The sequence below is a fragment of the Hypanus sabinus genome, chromosome 7, assembly GCF_030144855.1.
Source record: "Hypanus sabinus isolate sHypSab1 chromosome 7, sHypSab1.hap1, whole genome shotgun sequence".
NCBI classification, from domain to species: Eukaryota; Metazoa; Chordata; class Chondrichthyes; order Myliobatiformes; family Dasyatidae; genus Hypanus; species Hypanus sabinus.
The window spans coordinates 121,719,368-121,746,099 of record NC_082712.1 but is presented as its reverse complement, the minus strand read 5'-3'; the positions used below and the strand labels follow the sequence as shown (position 1 = coordinate 121,746,099).

Genomic DNA, 26,732 nt, shown 5'->3' with positions numbered 1-26,732 from the left:
TCAAGGAAGCCAAGCCTTCTAAGCATTGGATCCTTCATACCAGGTGGTGATGCAACCAGTCAGAATGCTGTACATCACAGAAATGGCAGGAGTCTCTGGTGACATGAAATCTCTTTCAAACTCCTAATGAAATAGCAATGCTGGCATATGTTCTTCGTGATCAATGTGTTGGAAGCAGGACAGATGCTCAGAGATGTTGACAGTCAGGAACTTAAAGCTGCTCACCCTCTCCACCATTGACCTCTCAATAAGGACTGATGCATGTTCTCCTACAATCCACAATCACTTCCTTTATAGTCAGAGCAACATGGCATGGATTTTGGCCCTATGGTCAACCCAGTCCATTTTGGCCAACTTGTCCACTTCGCTGTCACAATTTTCTGTGCTCAGCCCATATCTCTTCAAGCACTACCTGTTTCGCCTCTGGAGGCACTGTTCATTTTGTACAAACATCATTTTGTGTTTGTAAGCTATTTATAGCGTCATTCCTTGTGTGGGTTAATTTGGATTTTGATTTGCAGCAAACATGGTAGAAAGACATCCATCTCCATCCACTCTTTATTTGCCCTTGAAACACCAGCGTCTGCGAGTCTTAAGCATTCTTAACATTGGTAAACACTTAGTCGATATACTTTGAAGGAAGTATTAAGTTTATCATTCACTACTATTAAGCTATCCTTGTACCAAGATTCACTCTAGTCCACAGCATAGCCATAAAATGTTGCATGTGTTTTATGACCTTGTTTAATGCTGAGCGTGAGATTAATTGACATTATTAGTATATTGATGTGCACAATTATTCTGTGTTGAATTTAATGTGTGTTTTACTTAACCTTCTACACTTTTACAGAAGTTTTCTTATCAAAAACCTTGAAGAAAGTTTCTGGGCCTGAGTGATTTTTGAGAAGGTATTTAACTCCCAGCCTAGCTTTGGACACAATGCACTGCAAGACCTGTAGACTATCCCTCTATGTACCTATCCAAGTGCTTCTTAAATTAAACTATTGTACTTGTCTCAACCAATTCCTCTGGCAGCTGATTCCATACACTCACGACATTGTGTGGAAAAAGTTGCCCTTCAGGTCCCCTTTAAAAATTCCCCCATCACCATAAACCTATTTTCTTCCCACCCCACCATCTACCTTACCTTTGCGTATCATGATTTAAATACTTCTACATGGCTACCACTTAGTCTCCAAAGTTCCAAGGAATAACGCTTTAACATTACCAACGTCTCCCTATAACTCAGGCACTCTGGTGCTGGCATCATCCTCTTAAATCTTTTCCAGTTTAAGCACATCTTTCCTGTGATCAAAATAGTACTTCAAGTGTGACCTCATCAACGACTTACACAACAGTAAAACAATATCCCGACCTCTATACTCAATGGCTTGACAGATGAAGAACAGCATGCTATATGCCTTTTACAGCACCTTGTTTACTTGTTGTGCCCTTGAAATCCCAGGTCTCTTTGTTCTATTACACTCCCTACTCTTCACTGAGCTGGTTTGACTTTCCAAAATGCATTACCTCATATTTATCTCTTTTAAAATCACTTTCCCTTGGCCCACTTCCCTAACTGATTCAGATCCACCTGTAATCTTTTAATAACCTTTTTTACTATCAACAATACCTCAATGCTATGACACACCACTAGTCACTGGCCTCCATTTTGAGAAAAAACCTTCAACCACCAAAAACGTAATGAGTTGTAGTGAAGCTGAAAATTACTGCAGAGATGAAAGAGTTTTTGAAGTGGAATAAAATCATATAATTCTTACACTGATGTAAGACATTCAGCTGTTAGCAACTCCAAGTACAAGACCAACAGTTACAATTTCCTGTGTTTGTTTTTGTTCTCCCACCTCCCTAATAATGATGGCAGAAGGATGTTAAATCTGTTACTTATATTTTTGCCTCAGTCAGACTGAGAGTAGGTTATTATATGTTAAATGGATCAGTGGGTGCCTGACCATTTTCTTGCATGTGCAAATTCTGTCTAGATCACTGGCCCAAAATCGCAGTCCTATTCATTTCCTTTTCTTCCAAGCGTATGGTTCTAAAGATATGTTAATATTCTCATCACAGTCCAGTCATTGAATTAGCAGCATATTGCAATCATTACTACTCCATTGGGTAGCTTGGTCATTGAAGAAGAAGAAAGTCCTTAACTCCGAGTGGAGTCATCGGGACACTGTTTTTTAGCAGGCTTTCTTGTTTTTATGAGGCCGAGTTGCTGGCTCAACTCTCAACCCAGCACAGATGGAAAGCTTGCAAGGGAGCAGGCTGGATTCGAACTCAGGAGCCTTCGCTCTGAGCTCCGGCGCTGATGCCACTATGCCACCAGCCAGCTATTGAGATTGATAACATTTTTGGTTTTATAAAATTTCTGCTTTTGGTATGAAATCATTCTATTGGCCTACCAATCAACCAAACCTGGCAATTATCTATTATTTACTTGCAGTCCTTCCACCAAAACATGCATCTATTTCTTAATATTTTGTTGTCTCTGCTTTCCTTCTTCAAGTACGTTCCACATTTTGATGTAAAGAGGTCCTTACATTTTCCATTCCCACCACAACTTCATCTTCATCTTTTGTAGCTCTGCAAGATCATTATTTTTCCAAAGCAAAAGAGAAAGCAAACATAAAATCCCAGTTAAACACAGGGGCTGCACTTCTGACAACAGAAATCATTTCCAGAAGGTGAAAAGATTAAAAGGAATTTCAGAATCAGTACCAGGTTTAACATCACTGGCATACGTCATGAAATTTGGTGATTTTGTGGCAGCAGTACAACGCAGTATGCAAGATTAGAGGAAAAAACTATGATTTACCACAAGTAATAGTTAAACAAGTAGTGCAACAATAGAAATGAAAAAGTAGTGAGGTAGTGTTCATGGGTTCAATGTCCATTCAGAAATCGACTGGCAGAGGGGAAGAAGCTGTTCCTGAACTTAACCAAATAACCCAAATTTAGCAGCTGTCAATCATACAGACAGACAGACAGATAGACATAGTTTATTGATCCCGAGGGAGATTGGGTTTTGTACAGTTGCACCAACCAAGAATAGAGTAGAAATATAGCAAAATAAAACCCAGAAATATTTAAATAATAATAAGTAATTTATGCCAAGTGGTAATAAGTCCAGGACCAGCCTATTGGCTCAGAGTTTTCTGACACTCCGAGGGAGGAGTTGTAAAGTTTGATGGCCACAGGCAGGAATGACTTCCTATGATGCTCAGTGTTGCATCTCGGTGGAATGAGTCTCTGTACAGTGATGATGTACTATTTTCTTAGAAGGAGAGACTGAAGGAATAGAAGAGATATTGATATAGATTGAAGGACCCTATATAAGTGTTCCCACTTTAGTCCTTGTATCACTCTTCATAAACTTTGAGACACAGTTTGTGGAGATGTAAATTTACAAAATGAGAACAGGACCAATGATTCAGTAACATTCTATTACAAAATAAATTCACATGTAGAGAACTATATTAAATTTTGTAATTTAACTAAATTAAATTCAAATGTTGATTGAACTGTACATCAAAACATTGTTTGTTTATCATTGAACAGAGACAACTATCCTGTAAAGTGAAAATGATATGCAAGAAATTATTACCTAGTCAATAATATTAGTTTATTGATCACTTTTTTCAAGATAAAAATAAATTAAAATAATTAGTCATTTGGTGCAGAATTGTCTTAGTATTTTGTATCAGAATTTCTGATTTACAACAATAGTAAAACTGTAGCTGAAGTTTCAGAAACAGAAATGGATACACATATCAGTCACAGTTTACTTCCCCTGGGTGGGAAAGTCTAAAACTCCAGGGTGTAGGTTTACGTGTGAGCAGAAAGATTTAAAGGGGAGCTGAGAGGTAATTATTTTTTATACCAAGTATTGTGGGCAAATGGATCAAGCTGCCAGAGGAAGTGGTTGAAACAGAAATAATTCCAATGTTTGAAAGACATTTTGATAGAAACATAGATAAGACAGGTGTAAAGGGGGTTTCTTTTTTAACTGTTGGGAAAGGGTTTCCTTTTGTTAACTCGCAGGAATGCTAATTTACTGATAACGAGAATGGTATTCCTTTGTAAACCAAATGGGGATTAATGTTCTTTCTTCTGAGTCTGTAAGCTTTTGTTGACGGGCTTTTGGGCAGATCGGCGCGAGGGGGTCGAGAGAGAGGACGCAATGCTCTAAGCTGGGCGAGGATCGGACCCCAAAGGGGGGTCCGAGGCTGGGAGATTCTCCGAGGAGGGGGGGATGAAGCTAGATGTGCTTGGTTGACCACTTGGAGGGTCCTGAGCTGTTTGGAGAGTCGAGGAGTTTGGAGGGTCCTAAGCTGCGAGTCGAGGAGTTCAGAGGGGATCGAATGGTGGCCAGAAGACTTCAGAAATTGAGCTCCAACAGCTGTGCACGAAGTGGTTTGGACTTTGATAAGTTTGGCGCCTTTTCTTTAATTTTCTCTTCATATATACTGTATCGTTATTAATCACTTAGTTATAGTAACCTTTATAAATTGTACTCATTTAATCGCATATGGTGTACTGTCTGGTTTTGGGCGAGGCGGGGACATCACACAGCATCCACACCAGCTGATTACCCAGTTTGGCGGGGCCGAAGGCTGCTCCCCCTAGACAAGAACGAGCTGAGCGAGCCTGAGGCGACCCCGGGGGTTACACAGGTTTAGAGGTATATGGGCCAAATACAGGCAACTGAAAATAGCTTAGGCGGCCACTTTGATCAGCATTAATGAGTCAGACCACAGGACTCATTTCTCTGCTGTCTACCTCAATCAGTTACTCAAGTATTAAGAGCAGGCCACATCCCATGAATTAATTCAACTAAAATTATAACATTGGTTTGATATCAGAGACGATACAGTCAGACATGCAGTAGCTCTCAGGCAGTTCCTCTGAGATGAAGGTGACTTGTTCCTACTACAGTTCTATGGGTTCTGAATTGGAAGTCATGGTGAATTTCATTGGTGGTTACTGAAAAATGTCCCCTAAGATTTTAAAAGTGGTGTGTGGCTTCCAGGTTCCATCTTGCACCTTCATTGCCAGACAACAGTGTGGTTCAGTGGGTCCAGTTGGTAGGTACCTTTGTTTCATGGACATTTAGTACAAATCCTATTCTTTGCATGCTTCAGTAAAAAAGTTACATATATATATCATCCTCAACACAGGAGATTTTCTAGGTGCAGGAAATCCAGAGCAACTCACACAAAATGCTGCAGGAACTCAGCAGATCTGGCAGCATCTATGCAGATGAATAAACAGTCAGCGTTTCAGGCTGAAATTCTTTATCAGGACGATGTAGATCTGCGCACTGTGGCTCAATAACTGAGAGCAATTTTGGCTCTGGAGTGGAAACAGTGTAGGTTGAACAGTTTCCCGTGCACCCTGGTGATTAGTACCACTCAGCACAAGGCTTGTTGGAGGTACATTTGCTCAAGGAAGATTGGAAGAGGTTTTGAGGTATTGATATGACCATACTTGACCCAAATCTACACTGAAATTAGGAGTATAGTCAACCTTTTGGTGTGTCATCATGAGACATATGTAGAATAGGGGCAAATTTCTGAGAGCAGGCAAATTGAAGAATTCTCTAAAAGCCTTCTCAAGAGATCAACTCAGACTTAAAGGATTTCACAAGTAAAAATGCCTTAGTGTAATTATTTAGGGCACTGGTGAGACCACCCCTGGAATACAATATACAGTTTTGGTCTCCTTACCTAAGAGAGTATATACTTGTCATAGAGGGCGTGCAGTGAAGATTCAGAAGACTGGTTGCTGGGATGATGGGGCCCATGAAGTGAGGTTGAAGGCTAAATCAGAGCTGACCTCATTATAACATACAACATTCTTAGAGGATAAAGAGTGTAGATACAGGGAGCATATTTTCCTTAGCTGAATTACTAGGCCATTTGAGACCAAGATGAGGAAACATTTCTTACACCTAAAGGGAGGGGCGGTCAGTCTTTGGAATTCTCGAACCAGGAATGATGTAGTGGTGCACTCATCAATTTCAAAGCCGAGATTTCCAAGCATTAGATGAGGTATAGAAGGATAAAACAGAAAACAGTGTTGAGACAGTTCAGCTATGGTCTTGCTGAATAGAATTGGCAATGGAGTCAAATAGCTTACTTATCTTCCCACTTTTATGCTTCAAACAGATTACAAACAGGAATAGTTATATCACTGGATAGTTTTGAATTGTTATCTTGCCCACCAGCTGCCTTTATCACCAGCAGATCAAATATAAAAAGCTTTGTTCTCAGAATGTCAAGATTTTCTGAATTTGGTTGATCTCAAATGTATCCTAACAGATTTTCCATGATGAATTCTTTTGAAACATGAAGAACTCACAGAATACTGAATTGAAACCAAAAGAAATAAAAACAGAATCCTTTTTCATGTTCACAAGAGATTCTGCAAATGCTGGTAATCTTGATGAATGCACACAGTGCTGGAGGAACTCTGCAGGTCAGGCAGCATTGATGGAAAGGAATAACAGTTGACACTTTGGGCTGAGACCCTTCATCAGTACTGCACAGGAAGGGGTAGATGCCAGAATAAGAAGGTGGGGGTAAGGGTGGGCACATGGTCAAAGAGTTGGAGAGCAGCAAAGGTCATAGAGGGGGAGCAGTGAGGAAGGATCCCATTGAGCTCTCACTGACGGGGAGATTTAACTTTCTTCAGGGTAGGCATACCTCAAAGAGAATTTGCAGTGGACTGGAGTAGCATTTGTCAAGTTGATTCCTTGTTTAAACCTCCTGGTTCCCTTCACTATCATTGCACCGAAACAAATGCTGCCATAACATTAAATTATAACACAAACTAAATATCTCTATTATATTGCATATTCGCTGTAAGATTCAACAAATCACACCACAGTCATAGCATTTTACACAACAGACGGCCATTTCACTATTATGCTGCATTGGATCTCTGTGCAAATATCTCATGAATATGACAATATTTTGACAGTACAGTTCTTGCACCATCTTGCATCCCTGCTCAGTCACATGTACAAAGGCAGGGATAAGGGTCAGCCCATACAGCTGTGTCAGCATGGGTACTAGAGGCTGTTAATATATATTGCGATACAGCAGATGGAGACAAAGGGCTACTTTTATGTTGAGGAACTCTTAAGTTTAAGCTCAAGTTTAATTGTCATTCAACCACATGTGAATACCCATGAATAAAGCCAAATGAAACAGCGTTCCTCTGGGATCAAGGTGCAAAACGCAGTACCAACAGTCATACACAGCACAAGGCACATATAGCACATTATAAAATAGCAGTAAACATACAATCACATAAAATTTATATATACTGTATAGTACAAGCCCCTGAGTGAGATGTCTAGTAAATTAATGATGCATGGGCATTGTTGGTACGAACAAGCAGATCCTAGTAATCCGCAGATGAATGCACGCATATATGCACACAATTCAACTTGTCTTCCACTGAATGGACACAAGAGGGCAGCACTGAGTGGTGGGGGGGGGGGCAGCCCTCAATCTATGATGGACGCCTCACCACACCACCTCCTGGACTATGGCAACAGGCAAGCCAGTGGCATGAGGCCAAGTCCTCGCTACAACTAAGGCCATGCAGCTCCCTTGCAGTCGGCCTTGCCACTAAGCCAGTAAACTGGATTTGCAATATTTTACATTACCAATGTCCAACAGGGTCTTGCAATTACAAGACAATCACTTACTGTTCGACTGTCACACACTGTCTCCAACACCTTTGTGTAGCAGGCAGCAACACGGTTTGCACCAAGTGCAGTTCCTCTAGCTCCTCCATCAAAGGGCAACATGCTGATGGGGAAGACCTGCAGAGCCTAAAGTTCTTAATGTCCATCATTGTCTTACAATCATAAAAAAGATGTTTAAAAATGACAAAAGCACCTTTTGTTGGCCCCTCAGGGGCCTCTGTGTCTGAGTGCACCGCCATCTTAACAGAAGTGACATTGAAATGAAAGTAAAATGAAAAACCACATTAATACAGTGCATTTACATTCCTAGATTCATACTTAGATTCAAATATACAAACTCTGGATTAATACAATGGCCACAAAGAAACTGTTATGCAGAAATAGTCCATTTAGTCCAAATAGTTCATACCACTGTTTATGCTTCACAGAAGTTTCTTCCCGATCTGTTAACTTATTTTTCTATTCTTTCCAAATCAACATAATGGTCTAGTCTACCTTTAAACCTATATAATTAATCCAAATTAGCAAAATCCACATTTTAATTACTCTCTGCACAATAAATGTCTCCTAGATTCCCACCTGGATTATTAATGGCTGTGTTCCAAGGTAATAATTTACAAACATTTGTGTTTACAGCAAGTTAGGAATAATTATCACATGAGACAGAATCAATCCATAATATTCTGATGTCATACCCATACAAGCTTCTTAAAATGTAGGACAGCATGAATGAACAATTATATCCTACTTAGTAGCTTTTGTTTCGATATGAAACCAGGAAAGTTGGTGTTTAATTACAGCATGTGCTTAACTTCCAATCAGTTTTAACTCAAAGCTATATTTTGCAAGCAATTTATAATGAAAATGACTCCACTCACTATGTTCCTAGAGACAAAAATGCATGGTCTTAAATTCACGCAGTGTAAACACACTTCGCATTACACAATTAATTCACCATCTGATTTACAGGCATTTTGCACCTGCACTTTGATACATGTGTGAATTCCATTGCGTTCTATGTGTGCTGTACTCAATTCACCCAGTTTTCTTCACCTTGTGCTGCATTTGCAGGCCTAGAATTGAATGGTTGTGTAAACTCTACATCTATACTAAAACTGCACATAAATGGTATGATATTGTACATCTGTAACAGGTTTGTAGTCATAAAACACTACAACACAGAAATATGTATTTTGGCCCACCTAGTCCAGGCCGAACTATTAATCTGCCTGGTTCCATTGACCTGCACTGAACAGTAGCCCTCCAAAACCCTCCTATCCATGTACACATCCAAATTTCCTTTATCTAAATCGAACCCATATCCACAACTTCCACTGGCAGCTCATTCAACACTCTCATTGCCCACTGAGTGAAGAAATTCCTACTCATGATCACCTTTCACCCTTAACTCATGACCTCTAGTGTCAATGGAAAAAGCCTGTTTGCATTTACCCTATCTATACCATTCAGAATTGTGTCTATCAAATCTCCCCTCATTCTCCTTCGCACTAGGAGATAAAGTCCTGTCCTATTCAACTTTTCCTTATAACTTAGGTCATCAAGTCCTGGCAACATCCTTGTAAATTTTCTCTACACTCTACACGCTACAAATGGTAGGTAGGTGACCAAAACTGCACACAATTCTCCAAATTAGGCTTCACCAGTGTCTTATACAACTTCAGCATAACATCCTAACTCCTGTACTCAGTACTTTGTGCCAAAAGCTTTCTTTACGACCCTGTCTATCTGGGATGCCACTTTCAAGGATTCCTGGATCTCTATCCCCAGATCCTTTGACCTTCTGTACTCCTTGGTGTCCTACCACTCACCGTGTCCCACCTTGATTTGTCCTCTAAAAGTACAACATCTTACTCTTGTCTGTATTAAAGTCTAACTTCAACTATTCCACCCATGTTTTTCGGGGGGTCCAGATCCCTCTGCAATATTGATAGTCTTCCTCACTGTCCACTACACCCCCCTTCTTGGTGTCATCTACAAACCAATACTGATTTTGTCTGCTATTTCAAGTCCCAAATTATTTAATAAATTTAAACCTTTTAAGTTCAAATTCAAGTTTGTTTTAAAGTTTAATTAGTATTAAAAAAACATGAATATAGCCAAATGAAACATTGGGTGTCAGGGTGCAAAACACATTACTAATAGAACACTGCGTACTGCACATAGCACAAATAGCATATATAGTTACTATTTCAGAAAAAAACATACAGTCACAAAGGAAAAAACATGTCCTACAGAGGACCCCAAGTGGCAAGACTGTAGATTGTCCTGGTCCAGCATGTTCTTCCACTAAGCTAACACTGGAGGGCAGCACTGAGCAAACAGTGCAGTGCAGCATTGACGGGAGGGGCAAGGCCCCCCCAACCTAGCATTGATTCAGGAGCATTCAGCGGAGACCCTACCCTCTCCCACACTGCCTTGGCTCTCCTCCCATGATGGGATAATCCTGCAATACTTAGTGTTCCAAGTATCCAGGAGTGACTTGAATCGTAAAAAAATACTGCCAAGACGAACAAATGCACCCTCAGTCATACATGTCATGATTCATCCAGGAAAACAGGCTGTAAACCTTGCTTTGATATGGACATTATTGCTCAAGTTACTACTACTGGTGAAGGGACAACAGAGAATTCTGCTGCTAGAACAATACATTGTGCAGGAGAAGAGCCATCAGATTTCCAACCAATACCATATCCAACTGCACTCCTGTTCTACACTCATCAATCTCAGCACCTAGAATTTCATTCTTCATAAAAATTGAAATATGGCCCCATTCCAGAAGGCAAACTCCTGTTTAACATCTTGAAACATAATTGTGAACAGAATACGATCTTTCACGACCAAGGTAATTGAGACAATCTTAAATCTGTCCACTTTAGTTTTGAGTGTATAATGAGATTTCTTCCAGCGAATACTGACAAGCATTTCACAAAATAGTTGGCACCACAAACCAAGAAATGCATCAAAGTTAACAAAGAAAATGACAGTAGGTATACATCCTGCACTGAATTACCTTGAGAAAAGGGAATTTTCATGAAAAGTAGTTGGCAAAGCTTTCAAGTTATAGGGTGAGGAAGAGCTGGGAATCATCTTCATCACAGTGGCAGAACACTCTGGTGATATTCGAAAGATATCTTATTGTAATGCTCCAGTAACTCTGGAAGTACCACTGATCAGTCTAATGACCAACAACCACCTTTGTTTTGTGGCTGACTCTAGATCAGAACTGGAGGCAATACTTTTTAGATTGAGAAGCTGATGTCTGGGCACCAATTTGAATATGGGAGGAAGGAGTTTAAAACAATGCAGGAAAATACAAGGGGCAAGCTGAAATTTAACAACCCATGGATTCCAGGAGAAAAGTATGGGGTTAACGATTCCTCTTTAATACAAGTTATGGTGACTTCACAGAATTAAAAAAGATTTTGAACATGATGTAACGACCTGGGAAAGGTTTCCCTGCTAATAATGTAATGGTTTCTCTGTAGCGCAGTGTTTGGTTTATGACTCAAGATAATGGGGGCATTGCGCTGGCCAATGAGGGGAGACGTTTTCTTTCTTGTGTGCCCGAGTGAAGGATTCATGGGCTTTTGTTCGGCAGAAGATGGCGAGAGAAGATGCCAGAACAGGGAAGTTGTAGTCTGCAGATGGTTGGACTTAGAATGAGGTCGGGGTTGCAGGTGGGGGTGGGGGGGGTGTGGAATCGATGGAGAAAGAACAGATGGGAAAATAGTGAGCTCCAACGTTGTGCATGAGACTGTTTCATGAGAATGGGCCTTTTTTCTTGTTTGCTTTCTTTACTAACCCTATAGTCAAATTAAGGATTATAAAGCTCAATTGTTCAATTGCATATTGTGTACTGTTTGTTATTTCGGGGTACTGATTTGTAACAGGGAACACATCACGCAGCATCCACCCAGACAAGGTTTCTTAAGTTTGCCCGGGCTAACGGCTGTCTTGCCCTAGATTAAGCCGCCAGCCAGACCTGAGGTTTACAACTATATCATTGATAAGGTGAATAAATCATAAGTTACTTCTTGCTATTCCATTTTAAACCACTAAGAAGACCACATCCAAAGGAAACTTACACATTTAACAGGCAGGACAGACAAACTTCTTAACAACGGCAACAGAACTCTGAACTCTGATGTACCAAGATGTAATAGTGTCGTGCTAACTGCTAGTCTACCATAGTGTCCCACACTGGTAGTGAAGCATTTGATAAGATTCCCCATTGTATGATTCAGAAAGTCGGGAGGCATGGGATCCAGGGAACCTTGGCTATGCGGATGCTGAACTGATTTGCCCAAAGAAGCAGAGGGGGATTGTAGAGAGCATTCTGCCTGGAGATCGGTGACCAGTGGTGTTTTCTGCATGGATCCGTTCTGTGACCCATGCGCTTGGTGATTTTTATAAATAACTTGGGTGAGTAAGTGGAAGGGTGGGTTCGTAAGTTTGCAGATGGCATGAGGGTTGGTGGAGTTGTGGATAGTGTGGAGGGTTGTTGTAGGTTGCAGTGGGACAATGTCAGGATGCAGAGCTGGGCTGAGAAGTGGCAGATGGAGCTCAATCTGGAAAAATGTGATTCATTTTGGAAGGTCAAATTTGAAGGTAGAATACAGGGTTATTGGCAGTGTTGAGGAACAGAGGTATTCTACACCCATAGATCCTTCAAAATTGCCTAACAGGTTTGCTAAGAAGGCATATGGCATTTTGGCCTTCGTTAGTTGGGGGATTGAGTTCAAGATCTGTGAAGTGATATTGCAGCTCTATAAAACCCTGGTTAGATTACATTTGGAATATTGTATTCAGTTCTGATCACCTCATTATGGGAAGTATGTGGAAGCTTTAAAGAGGGTGCAATGGAGACTTACCAGGATGCTGCCTAGACTGGAGGGCACGTCTTATGAAAATAGGTTCAGTGAGCTTGGGCTTTTCTTTTTGGAGTGAAAAAGAATGAAAGGTGACTTAACAGAGATGAGAAGAGGCACAGATAGAGTCAGACAGAGACTTTTTCAGAGGGTTAATACAAGGAGTTTCCAAGTCATGATACCACTAGCAGGATATAATTGCTGGAGACACCATTATGATCATGGCTAGGATGCAGGGAACTAGTGGCTGGAGGAAAGCCTTGCCCATAGTGAAGGACCTATTCCAAGAGAGTCCTTAGCAACACAACATTTTACTTCAGCTTCTCTGAACAGTCACAGGCTTTAGATGACTGTCATCATCGAGACATATAACTCCCTGTTGGAAAAAATCTGACTGTATACTCCTTTCTGGACTGCTCTCCCCATAAGAGTCAAGGTCACATGATCTCTCAAATTTCTCATCACAGGATTGATGCAAGCAGCAGCACCAGGGTGCTGTCGTGCCTCCTGCTTACTCAATTCACTGACTGCCCTCGTGATCCTCAGTGGCCTTCCATGAAGAACCACCCATCAACATGAGAGTTGGAAGGGAATCCAAAGCCTGAGGGCTGTAGGCCAGGCCCCAAAATAACAGCAAGGGCAACAGAGGCAGAAGGAAGACACCAGCTTGTGATAGATTGTCCATAAGACCATAAGACTTAGGAACAGAATTAGGGCATTCAGCCCATTGAGTCTGCTCCACCATTCCATCATGGCTGATCCCGGATGCCCTGACCTATCAGGAAACTATAAACCTCTGCCACAGTCTGTCGGCAGAGTATTCCACAGATTCACTAATCTCTGGCTAAAAATTTTTTTCCATACTTCTGTTCCAAAAGGTTGCCCTTCAATTTTGAGGCTGTGTGCTCTAGTTCTGGATACTTCCACATAGAAAACATCCTCTCCACATCCATCCTATCTAATCTTATCAACATTCGGTAAGTTTCAAAGAGATCCCCACACATTCTTCTAAATTCCTGAGAGTACAGATCAAAAGCTGTCAAACACTCCTCATATGTTAACCCCTTCATTCCCAGATTAATCCTCGTGAACCTTCTCTGTACTCTCTCTGACAACACATCCTTTCTGAGATATGGGGCCCAAAACGGTTGATAATACTCCAACTGGGGCCTGACTAGTGTCTTATAAAGGCTCAGCATTATCTGCTTGCTTTTATGTTCTACTCCCCTTGAAATAAATGCCACATTGCATTTGCCTTCTTTACCACAGACTCAACCTAGGAATTTACCTTTTGGGAGTCTTGCATGACGACTTCTAGCTGCATCTGCACCTCTGATGTTTGAACCTTCTCCCCATTTAGATAATAGTCCACACTATTGTTCCTTTTACCAAACTGCATTATCATACATTTCCCAACACTGTATCCATCTGCCACATTTTTGCCCATTCATCCCATTTGTCTAAATTCTGCTGCAATCGCATTTCTTCTTCAGAACTACCTACCCCTCCACCTATCTTTGTATCATCTGCAAACTTTGCCACAAACCCATCAATTCTATTATCCAAATCACTGACAAACAACGTGAAAAGTAGCGGTCCCAATAATGATCCCTGAAGAACACCATTGGTCACTGGCAGCCAACCAGAAAAGGCCCCATTTATTCTCACCCACTGTCTCCTACCTGTCAGCCATTCCTCTATACATGCCATTATCTTTCCTGTCACGTCATAGGATTTTATCTTATTAAGCAGCCTCATGTGTGGCGCCTTATCAAATGCGTTCTGAATATCTAAGTAAATGACATCCTCGCCTCTCCTTTGTCCACCCTGCTTGTTACTTCCTCAAAGAACTCCAATAGATTTGTCAGGCAAGATATCCCTTCACAGAAACCATGCTGACTTTGATTTATTTTATCATTAGACTCCAAGTACCCCGAAACCTCATCCTTATTAATAGACTCCTACACTTTCCCAACTACAGAGGTTAGGCTAGCTGGCCTACAGTTTCCTTTTGTTACAATGGGCAGCTGAGGAAGCGGACCCAAGAGCAGGACACAGGCACGGAGACGGAGTTGGACATGACTTGACTTGGACATGAAGCCTTGACTTGGACTGGACACTCAGAGCCAACAAAACAAAACACCAACAGACCACTCGCATTCTGGCTCGGAGCAGGCGACTCGGAAGATGATTTCTTATTCTAGGTGGCTTGGAACATTCATCGCCACCTTGGCTACAGTGATGGACCAGCCTCTCGACTCGACTCAGGAACTGCGGACAGCGGGCTCTCAACTCGACCCATTCTCAGCAGCCTGGAATGAGCATAGCCCCTCTGCTGAGGTGATGGACCAGCAGCCAGTAGATGTAAGCTGGCGCTTATATGCTGTCCCGTTCAAATAAGGATCGGGTGCCCTAATCAAGGAGCCCAGTGCAACACAAGGAAAAGGAAATTAACTGAAACAAGGAGTCAAAGGACAGGACCGTCACACCTTTCTTTTAACTTCTTCCCTTCTTAAAGAGTGGAGTGCCATTTGTAATCTCCCAGTCCTCTGGGACAATGCTAGAATCAAGTGTTTCTTAAAAGATCATGACCAATGCATCTGTTACCTCTTCAGAAACCTCCCTCAGGACTCTGGGATATAGCCCATCTGGTCCAGGTGACTTCTCCACCTCAAGACCTTTGAGTGTACCTGGCACTTTTTCCTTTGTAATAGCAATGGCACTCGCTCTTGCTCCCCGAACCTCATGGACCTCTGGCACACTGCTAGTGCCTTTCACAGGGAAACAGATGCAAGGTATCTATTAAGTTCATCTGCCATTTCTTTGACCCCCATTACTACCTCACCAACATCATTTTCCAGTAATCCTATAACAATTCTCACCCTTCTTTTACGCTATTTAACTAAAAAAAACTTTTGGTGTCCTCCTTTATATTATTGGTTAGTTTGCCATCATATTTCATCTTTTCCCTTCTTAAAGCTTTTTTAGTTGCCTTTTGTTGGATTTTAAAAGCTTCCCAATCATCCAACGTCCTACTCATTGCTAACTTACATGCACTTTTCTTGGCTTATATGCAGTCCTTAACTTCCCTTGTTAGCCACGTTTCCCTGCCATTTGAGAACTTCTTCTGTGGGACATATCTATCCTGCGCCTTGTGAACTATTCTCAGGAACTTCAGCCATCTTTGCTCTGTCGTCATCCCCACCGGTATCCTCCTCCAATCCAACCGGGCAAGCTCCTCTCTTATGCCTCTGTAATTCCATTTATTCCATTGTGATACATATGACTTAAGCTTCTCCCTCTCGAATTGTAGTACGAATTCAATCATATTATGATTATTGCTTCCTAAGGGTTCCTTTGGATTAAGATCCCTGATAAGATCTGGGTGATTACGAAACACCCAATCTAAGATAGCCTTTCCCTGAGTAGACCCGAGCACGAGCTGCTCCAAAAAGTCATTTCATAGGCATTCAACACATTCCTTCTCTTGCAATCTGACACCAACCTGATTTTCCTAATCCCCTTCCATACTGAGATCCCTATTTACAATTCTGTCATTGCCCTTATTGCATGCCTTTCCCAGCTCCCTTTGCAATCTCAACCCCACATCTTGGCTACTATCTGGAGGCCTGTATATGATTCTCATAATGTTTGTTTTTACCCTTGAAGTTTCTTCACTCACAAAGATTCAACATTCTCTGATCCTATGTCACCTCTTTCTAAAGATGTAATTCCATCTCTTACCAATAGAGCCACACTACCACCTATGCTTTCCTGCCTGTCCTTTCAATACAAATGATATCCTTCGATGTTAAACTCCCAACTATGACCTTCTTTCAGCCATGACTCAGTGATGCCCACATCAAACCAACCAATTTCTATTTGCAGCAAGTTTGTCCACATTATTCTAAATGCTATACACATTTAAATATTCCACCTTCAGTTCTGCATTCTTTGTCCTTATAAATTTTGCATTTGTGGTACAACTTAACTCTTTGCTCTGTCTGCATTTGCATCCAATCATTGGCTTGTCCTTCCTTACATTCATGTTATATCCATCATCTACTTGTAAACCTGCTGGCTGATCCTCAGCTCTATCTTACTGGATCTCAGTCCCCTGCCATATTAGTTTAAACCACTCCCAACAGCTCTAGTAATTCTGCCTGCAAGAATACTGGTCCCCCTCAGATTCAAGTGTAAACTGTCCCTTTTGTACAAGTCCCACCTGCCCCAGAAGAGGTCCCAATGACCCAGAAATCTGACTCCCTGCCCCTGTTCCAGTTCTTCAGTCACACATCAGTCTGCCACCTCGTTCTATTCCTATCCTTTCTATTCCACATTCAGCATGCACAGACCTCAGCTGCACTGTCACTTACCACAGTTTGAATGATATGTCTGACACAGTGCCTTCTCCTAAAAAATCATAATTCCAATATAAATCAAGTGAATCCCATCACATTGCAATCATTACCGCTAACACAGAACAGCAAGAAGTAGTTGGGAGAGTTCAGGTGCTACATATAAAATCCCTTCCATTTGGCTGTTCTCTGATTAGAACACATAAATAAATGAGTCTCCTCTCCAAATCTTGCAGTGGCCCACAACACCATCTCTGCATTTCCCTATGAATGGAACCATGCTGTAAAGAACTCTGAACTCCACAGAAAGTGCACTTTGTTTTGGGAATCTCTACTCCGTAGATATAAACAATGGTGTTCATAACAGCCTAATGAAACCTTGCATGGATGCAAAATTATCTTCACATTTTTCCTCAAGTCAAGTGTTTTAAATTCCAGGAAGTCAACTGGAACCCTCTCCTGCACTCTCTGATGGTGGGGCTGGTTGCCTTTATCTTTTAGCACAGATGACTCTTTCTGGCATTGTGGTAAACCATGTATACCTGTCTGGACACGCCCTGCCCCCCCCCCCCCCCCGCTGACTGCTCCTGTGGCTCCTCCCACAGACCCCTGTATAAAGGCGAATGGGGCACTGCTCCTCCCTCAGTCTTTGACATGTTGTGCTCCCTTTTCGCTGTTAATAAAAGCCTATTGTTCACTTCCAGTCTCCTAGAGTTATTGATGGTGCATCAGGCAATCAGCTTTTGTTAAAACATACTAGAGTACAAGAACAAGTGTTTGGCCTATGAAATTGTGAAGAATGAATTAAACTAACGACATCAGATCCCTCCTGCCTACACACCAATCCATTGTTTGCACATTTGTGTGCCTGTTAATCACCTCTATCATTTTCCCTCCACCAGCACCCCAGCAATACATTTAGGTAACACCACTCTGTGTAACAAACTTGCCTCACATATCTGTTCCAAACTTACCTTCTCTCACCTTAAATGCATACTCCCTATTAATGGACATTTTAACCATGGGAAAAAGATACTGGCAATCTATCTCATAATTTTATGAACTATCAGATAACACCTCATCCTCTAGCACTTCAGAGAACATAAACAAAAACTGTTCAACCTCTCCTTATAGCATATGCCCTCTAAGCCAGACAGCACCCTGGTAATTCTTGCCTCCATCTGCTCAAAAGCCTCCACATTCTTTCTATAATGGGGTGGTCAGAACGGCTACGTGGCTTTAAGGACTGACTCCCTTCTTCAATTACTTTGTCAGAAAGCATTGGCAACTGTGCTGCTAAACACAGTGTCACTGGGGATGCTTGAGCAGTGTTTCTAAGTTTTTTGTTGCATGTTGTACTGACACAGAACAGTAAATTCCCGATGCACGTAAATGTATAAAGGTGGTCTTTGATCCTTGAATAAAATGCCATTTCAAGCAGATTTAAAGCACTTGCATTTTCAAGGGACTCTGTTTGACAACAACATGAATTGCAGTCATGTTTGAGCACATCAATTCTATCTCAAGACAACTATCTCCTTAGTTCCAGTGGAATAAGCAACATTTGATGCTTTGCTCCATAAGCTTGAATAGCCTAGACTTTGGATTATGTAGAAAGTCTTTGTTCAAAGTTCAAAATACATTTACTATGTCTACATTCTACAACCTTGAGATTCCTCTCCTTATAGACAGCTGCAAAATAAGAAATCCAAAAGAACCCGTCAGAAAAAGACCAACAGACACCCAATGTGCAGAGAGAGAGAGAGAGAGGGGGAAAAACTGTGCAAAAGTAAGTAAATAGCATTAAGAATGAAAGTGAGAATTCAGATATGGAGCCCAGAGCAGCTGGAGCAGGCCACAGCATCAGCTTTAATTCAACATGTAGCAGAGTAAATGTAGCGGAGCACCCAACAGAACCCAGCCTGACCCTTGCCTCTGGTCCTGACACCCTGCCATTTCAATCCATCTGACCCGGCATTTAAATCATCAAAATATCAGGTCATTCCTCGTTCTAGTATCCGGGGCCCTGAGGCATCTATACATTCTGGTCCTGGAGCCTGCTGCCAAGTTTCGCCCTGTACCCAGCCTTTCCAAATCAACAGCTCCAATTTGATCAATCAGATCGATCAAATCCCGCTCTCGGTTTAGGTGGACCGGCCCTGAATCCTCCTCTGCTCCGCTCCACTCATGAAGGAAAATTGGGAGAACCTTTATTTATGGTTGCAGAAGTGTTCAGTTTCCACTCTGATGCAATATTATATGCAATTGGTGAAAGGCTTGAGTTCAAAGTTTATATTCTTCTGCTTGTTTGCATGCAATGCAAAATGGTGCACTCACTCACTAAGCCACCAGAGGAAGCACTTTTCATGATTCTGTTGAAACGTTGCCCATACATTTAAAGTGAATTTCAAAGCAACAAGTTTCCCATCAGATCTACTTCTGAAAGCAAAATAAAAATTGCAATAATCTACTTCATTGCTTTACAGATGTTGGGCACACATTTTTCAAGATTCCAGGTTGGTTCTCAAATTGTACAATTTCACGCTCACCCTGCCTATTTATCAAAGCAAATTACTTGCTGCTTTCTTTCCAGGTGAGGTAGAATTTGATTTCTATCAGATGATTGCCCTTAACATGCCCTTCAGTACTGACACAGTCTGTTGTAGAAAGTTTTAATAAACTTGAAGGCTGTCCCACATGAATTTGAACTGAGATTGCAGCCCCTGTCCCCTCCGTCAGCAATTCTGCATTCTTGAACCCTGTAACATTCCCTGACTTGTTTGTTTGCTGAAACAAATACACAGACAGGTGTCTTCGCTCTGTGATAATATCAACGGAATGAAGACCATCATCCTCGACCTCAAGGGATAGCCACGATGATCATTCCCTGAATCTGTTTGTACTTGAGCTGAGCCACACCATTGTTACTTCCAGACCGGATTATTCACATGCTCATCTCGTCAGTTTTCCACTACAATTTAGTCAACCTTCAGCTCAGAAAAGGAGTGATTTGACTGTACAGCGATGAGAGGAAAAAAGAAGAGAGGAGAAGAAATGCAGGGGGCTTGAAGAAGATACGAGGTAGGCACTGAAAGAGCAGGGAAGAAGGAACATAGAAAGGGAGGGGTTTAGATAGAAGAGAGCAGGGGCAAGGACAGATGGTGAGAGAATACAGGGGATACACTTGGAGATTGGGATGCAAAGAGTGTGGGACAAGCAAAGATATGAGGGGTGAGAATGTAGAGAGAAAGAGAGAGAGAGCAAGGTGCAGAAAGAGGGAAATGGGCACAGAGAGAGGCAGGAAGTGACACGTAGAGAGGACTTGGGAGCAGAGGTGCCATATTAGCTCAGAGAGGGACAAGGGAACAGAGGGGAAAGTAGCCATGCTGAGAGGGGAAGCTGGGTGAAAGAACAAGGAATTGGAGGGAATACACTGTGGTAATGGGGGATAGAGAGGAGATGAATGTGGGGTCGAGAATAGCAGAGGAGGCGGTAACAACCAATGAGTGAGAGGAAGAAGGAGCAGAAAGGTCCATTAAAATGAGAGGTTAGAGAGAGAAAGCAAAGGCAGGGTAAGACTAAACACCACTTCCCTAAGAGACTTTCCCATCTCTGGAAATCCACAAACAGCATTTTTAGGGACTTTACATGTAAGAAAAGAAATCAGCCTGAATATATCTGCTGCTTCACACTTGGCAGACCAAACTCTCTCTGGCAGTCACTAACCCAATAGCTGGATTAGCGTGGTTTTTGGCAATTGATGATTTTGGCATTCAGCCACAACCAATAGTATCAATCGCATTCAATCAGTAACAATAGCATTGGTGGGGGTGCTGTCCTCTGGGTCAGGATCAGATTTCATATCCCTGATATACTGAATGTCCTGAAATGTGTTGTTTTGCAGTATAAATAAATGAGGGCAACCACTTACTTGGGATAACTCTTAAAGAAGAAAAACTAATCATGAAATCCCTTAATTTATATGAGACTCTATACTGCTTAATTGGGACAGGAGACTGTTGCCAAACAGTTTCTAACCATCTCAGTCACATGGGCTTGTGTGATCATTGGACGCTACACTGTGCTTACAGTGAACAGCTTTCAAATAGCATCAGTTGCATGTGTTTGTGTTCAAAAAGAGTGATTTTTGTCACTGGTAGATGGTGAGAAATAAGCAATAAGACAACTCATAACTGTTTTAGTCACTGCGGTTTCAAGCATTCACAGTTGGAAAAGCAGAAATGGCCAGGAGTGAAAATGAAACAATTTCACTACTTCAACAAGCTAGAGACTATGAAGGCATCAACAGTCATGTTGAATATTACTGTTGTTTCCCACTGGACCCTCAGCTATCACTTGTGCCTCCAAGTAGCATGTGACAGGGGCCACACCACTTTGACAGACAGGCTAAACCATGGGAAGGTAGACGGCGGGTCTCATACCCCAGTGAGATAGGAATATGCCTGTCCTAGTGGTCTGGGCAGATTAGATCTTCAGTGAGATCCACTAGGCGGGGAAGGCAGTTCTGCAACACCACGTGAAGAGCCAAGGGTATGACAAGCACAGAAGAAGCCATGGTCAACCACTGCAACCAAGGGAGACCCATGATTTCTACTTGCACTAATGGACCCGGATTTCTGATGTCAAGAGAGTGGAACTGTCCCAGTGCAGGCCTTTCCACTTAAAAACTCTCCACATGGGTTTCCCGTCATCATTGGATACAACAGACAATCACCAGTTTATTGGTAGTGTTCTAATTTGTTCTGTATTTCACGTGAATACATAAATTTTTACACAGTCAAACAGTGGCTTGTATTTTTTTTATATAGCGTTTTAACTGTTTCTATGAAACTTCAGCCAATTGGGGCAGCTGCTTAATTAGGCCAGAATGTAGAGCAAGAAAAGAGCAAACATAGTAAGGCAGTGTTCATGGGTTGGTTATCGTCAGTTCAGAAATCTGATGGTGGAGGGGAAGAATCTAAATCATTTAGTGTGTGGCTTCAGGCTTCTGTACCTCCTTTTTGATTGTAGTGATAAGAAAAGAGCTCATCCTGGGTGATGGGGCTTCTTCATGATGGATGCTGCCTTTTTGTAGATGTCCTTGATCAAGGCTAGTGCACATGATGGAGCTGGCTGAATCTACAGCCCTCTGTAGCTTTTTCCAGTCCTTTCATTCCAGACATTGCTGAAACCAGTTAGAATGCCCTCAATACTATACATGCAGAAAACAGCTAAAACTCCTAATGAAATATAGCCATTGTCATGCCTTCTTCATTATTCCATCAATATGTTGAGCCCAGGATGGATGTTCAGAGATCCTGATACACAGGAACTTGAAACTGCTCATCCTTTCTTCTGCCTACCCCTCAATGAGGACAGGTGTGCATTCCCTCAATTTCCCCTTCTTGAAGTCCACAATCAAATCCTTGGTCCTACTGACAGCTTCTGGCTGTAGTATAGTGTGGTGCAGGATGCATATTGTGTGGAATGGAGTGGTCTATGCATCATTGCCAGGTGTAACACAATTGTTGTGGAATCTTTGGATTTTCAAAAGCCCTCAGTATGGTTGGTAGGCCAATTGTCTAATGTGAATTACCCAAATTGTAGCTGGGTGTTGGGAAAATCAGGTTAGAGTTCATGGACATGTGCGAGAGAATATGTATATAGATGGATTTGATGCGATTTCTCTGAGAGCTGGCCTATAGTCAATGGGCTGAATGGACTTCTAGATTGTACAAAGGTAGATGCAGCTAATAGCGGAGAAGCACACATAACAGAATGAAGATAAGCTGTTTACAAAGATCTTTTAAATGTTCAATAAGCCAGTAAAGGATGGTTGAACCACAGTTTCCAATTTACATAAATGTCTTGGAAGTCAGTATCAGGTGTCATAATTTAAAAAAATTAATGAACTATCAAATGTTGGAATGGATGCTCAGCTAAAACAGAGAAGTTACCACAAAACTTACAGGAACATATGGGAAAGCCTGGGGAAGGGGAATATGATGACAAATTAATTTCAATGTATACGAGGTAGTGAAGATTCAGACAGCCGCCTGCTCCTTGAAGAAAATGGTTTAATAGCCATCAAGAAGTATCCAGAGGCATGGATTAACAAATCACAGGTAGCAGTGTTCAGATAAATGTTGCATAAAAGCAAATAAAGCATTTATAGAAGGATAGGTCTGAGAAGAAACAGACAAGCTTCCGGGGAGATAAGGACAAGTTGAGTGAATGAACTTTATCATGGAAGATGGAATATGACATGTACTGTAAAATATGAACTCATCCATTTAAAATGGGAAAAAGGCAATTATATTCTCAACTTCTGCGCAATTGTAAAGTTATGAGTGTTTAGTGGCATTTGGGTATCTTTATAGATGAACCAATGAAAATCAATTTATATGTATTTGCCTTCCAATTAGGAAGGCAAACAAAAGGTTGCAAGAAGATATGAGTACCAAGGTTGGAGGTATCTTGCACCAATTTGGTAGGGTAGTCAGCATATGGAGCATTATGTAAAAATTTGGTCACTGTACCCAAGGAAAGATATACTTGTGAGGGAGCATGGTAGAGTCCATCAGATTGATTCTTGGGATGGAAGGTTTGTAGTACAAAGCACAATAAGGCAGACTAGATCTGCGCTGTCATCACTCTGGCACTGGCCTACAACTTTATAATCGTCCTTGATTACGCTCTACGTCAAGCTACCAAAGATCATGACAAGCTTGGTTTTACCATAAAACCAGGACGAACCAAAAGAGTCAGACCAGATATGTTCACAGATCTCAATTTTGCAGAAGATATAGTCCTGCTCTCTGACCGGATGGAGGAAGCACAGCAGCTGCTGACAAACGTGGAAGTTGAGCGCAATAAAGTTGGACTTCACCTAAATGCTAAAAAGACAGAGTACATGGCATTCAACTGTGACAAAGGTACTCTCAAGACCGTAAAGAATGATACCATTAAGAAAGTCTTAGACTACAAGTATCTCGGGTCAAGAATGGTGAGTTTGGAGAAGGACATAAAGATATGGAAGGCGCTGGCGTGGAGGGCTATGAACAACATGAAGGAAATCTGGAGGTCGAACCTGACCAGAGGGCTCAAAAAGAGGATCTTCATAGCAGTCACAGAGTCCATTCTCATGTACAGATGCGAGACATGGACACTCACCAAGACCATGCAAAAGTCATTAGATGGTTTTATACACGAACGCTCTGGATGGCTCTTGATGTGAGTTGGCAACAGCACATGACGAATGTTGAGCTCTATGACGACCTACCGATGCTCACTACTAAAATCGAGGCGAGAAGACTGCAACTAGCAGGGCACTGTCTATGCCACCCTGAGCTACCTGCCAGCCTGGTCATCACATGGGAGCCCAAGCATGGGAGGATGAACCCTGGGTGCCCTCCCAAGACTATGGTCAACATGCTCCTAGAAAATAGCGGTGCGGCTAATGTAGATGATGCTGGCCCCCTAGGCTGAGTTGACGTAGTAGATCTGAGCTCTTGAGTTGAAATGAACAGCAATCTCATTTAATCAAGTAATCATCTTAAGGACATTGACAACTAGATGCAGAAATGGTGTTTACCTCAGCAGGGGCATTCATAACAAGGGATTTTGAGCCCATTCTGAATGGGCTCAAAATGTTGTTGCCCATTCAGGAAAGCGTTATCTCAAGAGTTATCACTATGTCCATGCCAATAATTTTTCTACAACAATCCATTTGCTTCATTAGGTCCATATCCTTCTATTCCTGCAAGTGTCTATCAAAAGTCTCTTAAACAAAGTGATTGCATCTGACTGTACCACCTCTGCTGGCAGCATGTTCCCGATATTCATGTTAAAAAAACTTACCCCTCAAATTTCCTTTAAAACTTCCTCCTTTCATCTTAAGCTTATGACACCTTGTCTTTGACACCCCTACCATAAGAAAAAGATTCTAACCATCGACAATATCTATGCCTTTTATAAGTTTATGTACCTCCATTAGGTCACCTTTTTCTCCATTGAAAACAATGCCTAGCCTATCTAATCTCTCCCCATAACTAAAGTTCTCCATTTCAGGCAAAATCCTGTTGAATCTCCTTTGCACTCTCCAGCTCATTTTCATATTTCCTATAGTACAGCAACCAGTACTGCACAGAGTTCTCCGTGTGTGGCCTAACCAATTCTTTTTTTGTAAATTTGCAACATAATTGCCCATCTTGAATATTCCACATCAATCTATGAAGGAAAGTATCCTGCATGCCTTCTTCACCACTCGTATCTACCAATGTTGCCACCTTTAAGGATCTAATACTCCTAATATTTCCTCTTACTTAATATTGACATACTCATAATAATCCATCTACCCTTCTGTGATATCATACCTCCCACATTCTTCTCCTTGGTGAATATAAATGAGAAGTATTTATTTAGGACCTCGCCCATTTCACCTGGTTCTACACATACACATCACTTGTTTGATCCCTAAGGAACATGCTCTATTCCCTGGCAACTTTTTGCTCCTGATATACTTGTAAAAATGTCTTATGATTCTGCTTACAGGCCAAGAATATCTTAAGTTCTCACCTACACGTACTGTGCTCCTCAAGATACTTCTTCAATGCTAGTCACCCATGTCTGCATATACTTCCTTTTTTATTATTTATTCCTTTTTATTATTTATTTTTTTATACTTTATTATCAAAGTATGTATACATCATACAACCTTGAAATTTGTCTCCTTACAGGCAGCCACAAAACAAAAAAAAACAAAATAACCCGTAAGATAGACCGTCTAACTCCCAATGAGCTGACAGAGAAATAAAACAAATTGTGCAAACAAAAGAAGTAAGCAAACAGCATTCAGAACATTCTTTCCTGATCAAACTTTCAATATCCTTTGAATCTAAGGTTCTCTAATCTTGCTATCTTTGCTTTTCACCTTAACTGGAAAATTCTGGCACCTAAGATCTTTTAATAGAGATGAGAAGTGATGCTCACAACACATTGGGTAAAATGCTGTATAACAGGCCTCACTGAAAAGTGAAGAGCAAGGAATAAAAAGGGGCTGTGTCAGCACAGGTGTGAAATTGGCTTAAGGACATAAAACAGAAACAGTGATGAATGGTCACTTGTCTCGCAAAGTAAACCTTAAGGGGTTTCAGTGAAGATCACTGTTTTTTTTTCTGTATGAAAGACTTTACTTGGATGTAAATATCATTCTTTCAAAATTTACAGATACCACATAACTTTGATGTGCTTTAAACAATGAAGGGAATTACTGATATACGTACTTCTAAAGCGTACTTCTAAAGATATACGTTGAGTGTGTAGAGTTGTGAATTTAGTGCGAAGAGATGCATAGTTATACATTTTGCTATGTCGTAGGAAGAACAATTGGAAGCAACATAACATGAAGACGATTCGGAAAACATAGATAGATCATGTATAACCATCGTTGAGTTTGGCAGGTCAGGTGGTAAAAATGGTGATTCAAGCTTACAAGATCCAGGGCTCTGTAATGTTAAGGCACAGATTACAATAGCAAGGAAGTTATGCTGAACTTGTTTAATAGACTGATTTAGCCATAACGAGAGTACTATGTCCAGTTCTGGACAACACACTTGGGGAATACCATGAAACTCCTGGAGAGTGGAGAGAAACAATTTACTGTCCAGAATGGATGTAGAACCTCAGCGGAGAAATGGAGAAGGTGCATTGATCTCTTTACAGTGGAGAAGGCTGAGATTTGATTTG

General features: G+C 41.4%; 1 protein-coding gene across 1 annotated transcript in view; it reads right to left on the bottom strand.

The window, feature by feature from the left end:
- b4galnt4a (beta-1,4-N-acetyl-galactosaminyl transferase 4a) overlaps positions 1-26,732 on the bottom strand; it is an 819,684-nt gene that overhangs the window by 30,123 nt on the left and 762,829 nt on the right. The gene's annotated exons all lie outside the window — the stretch shown is intronic.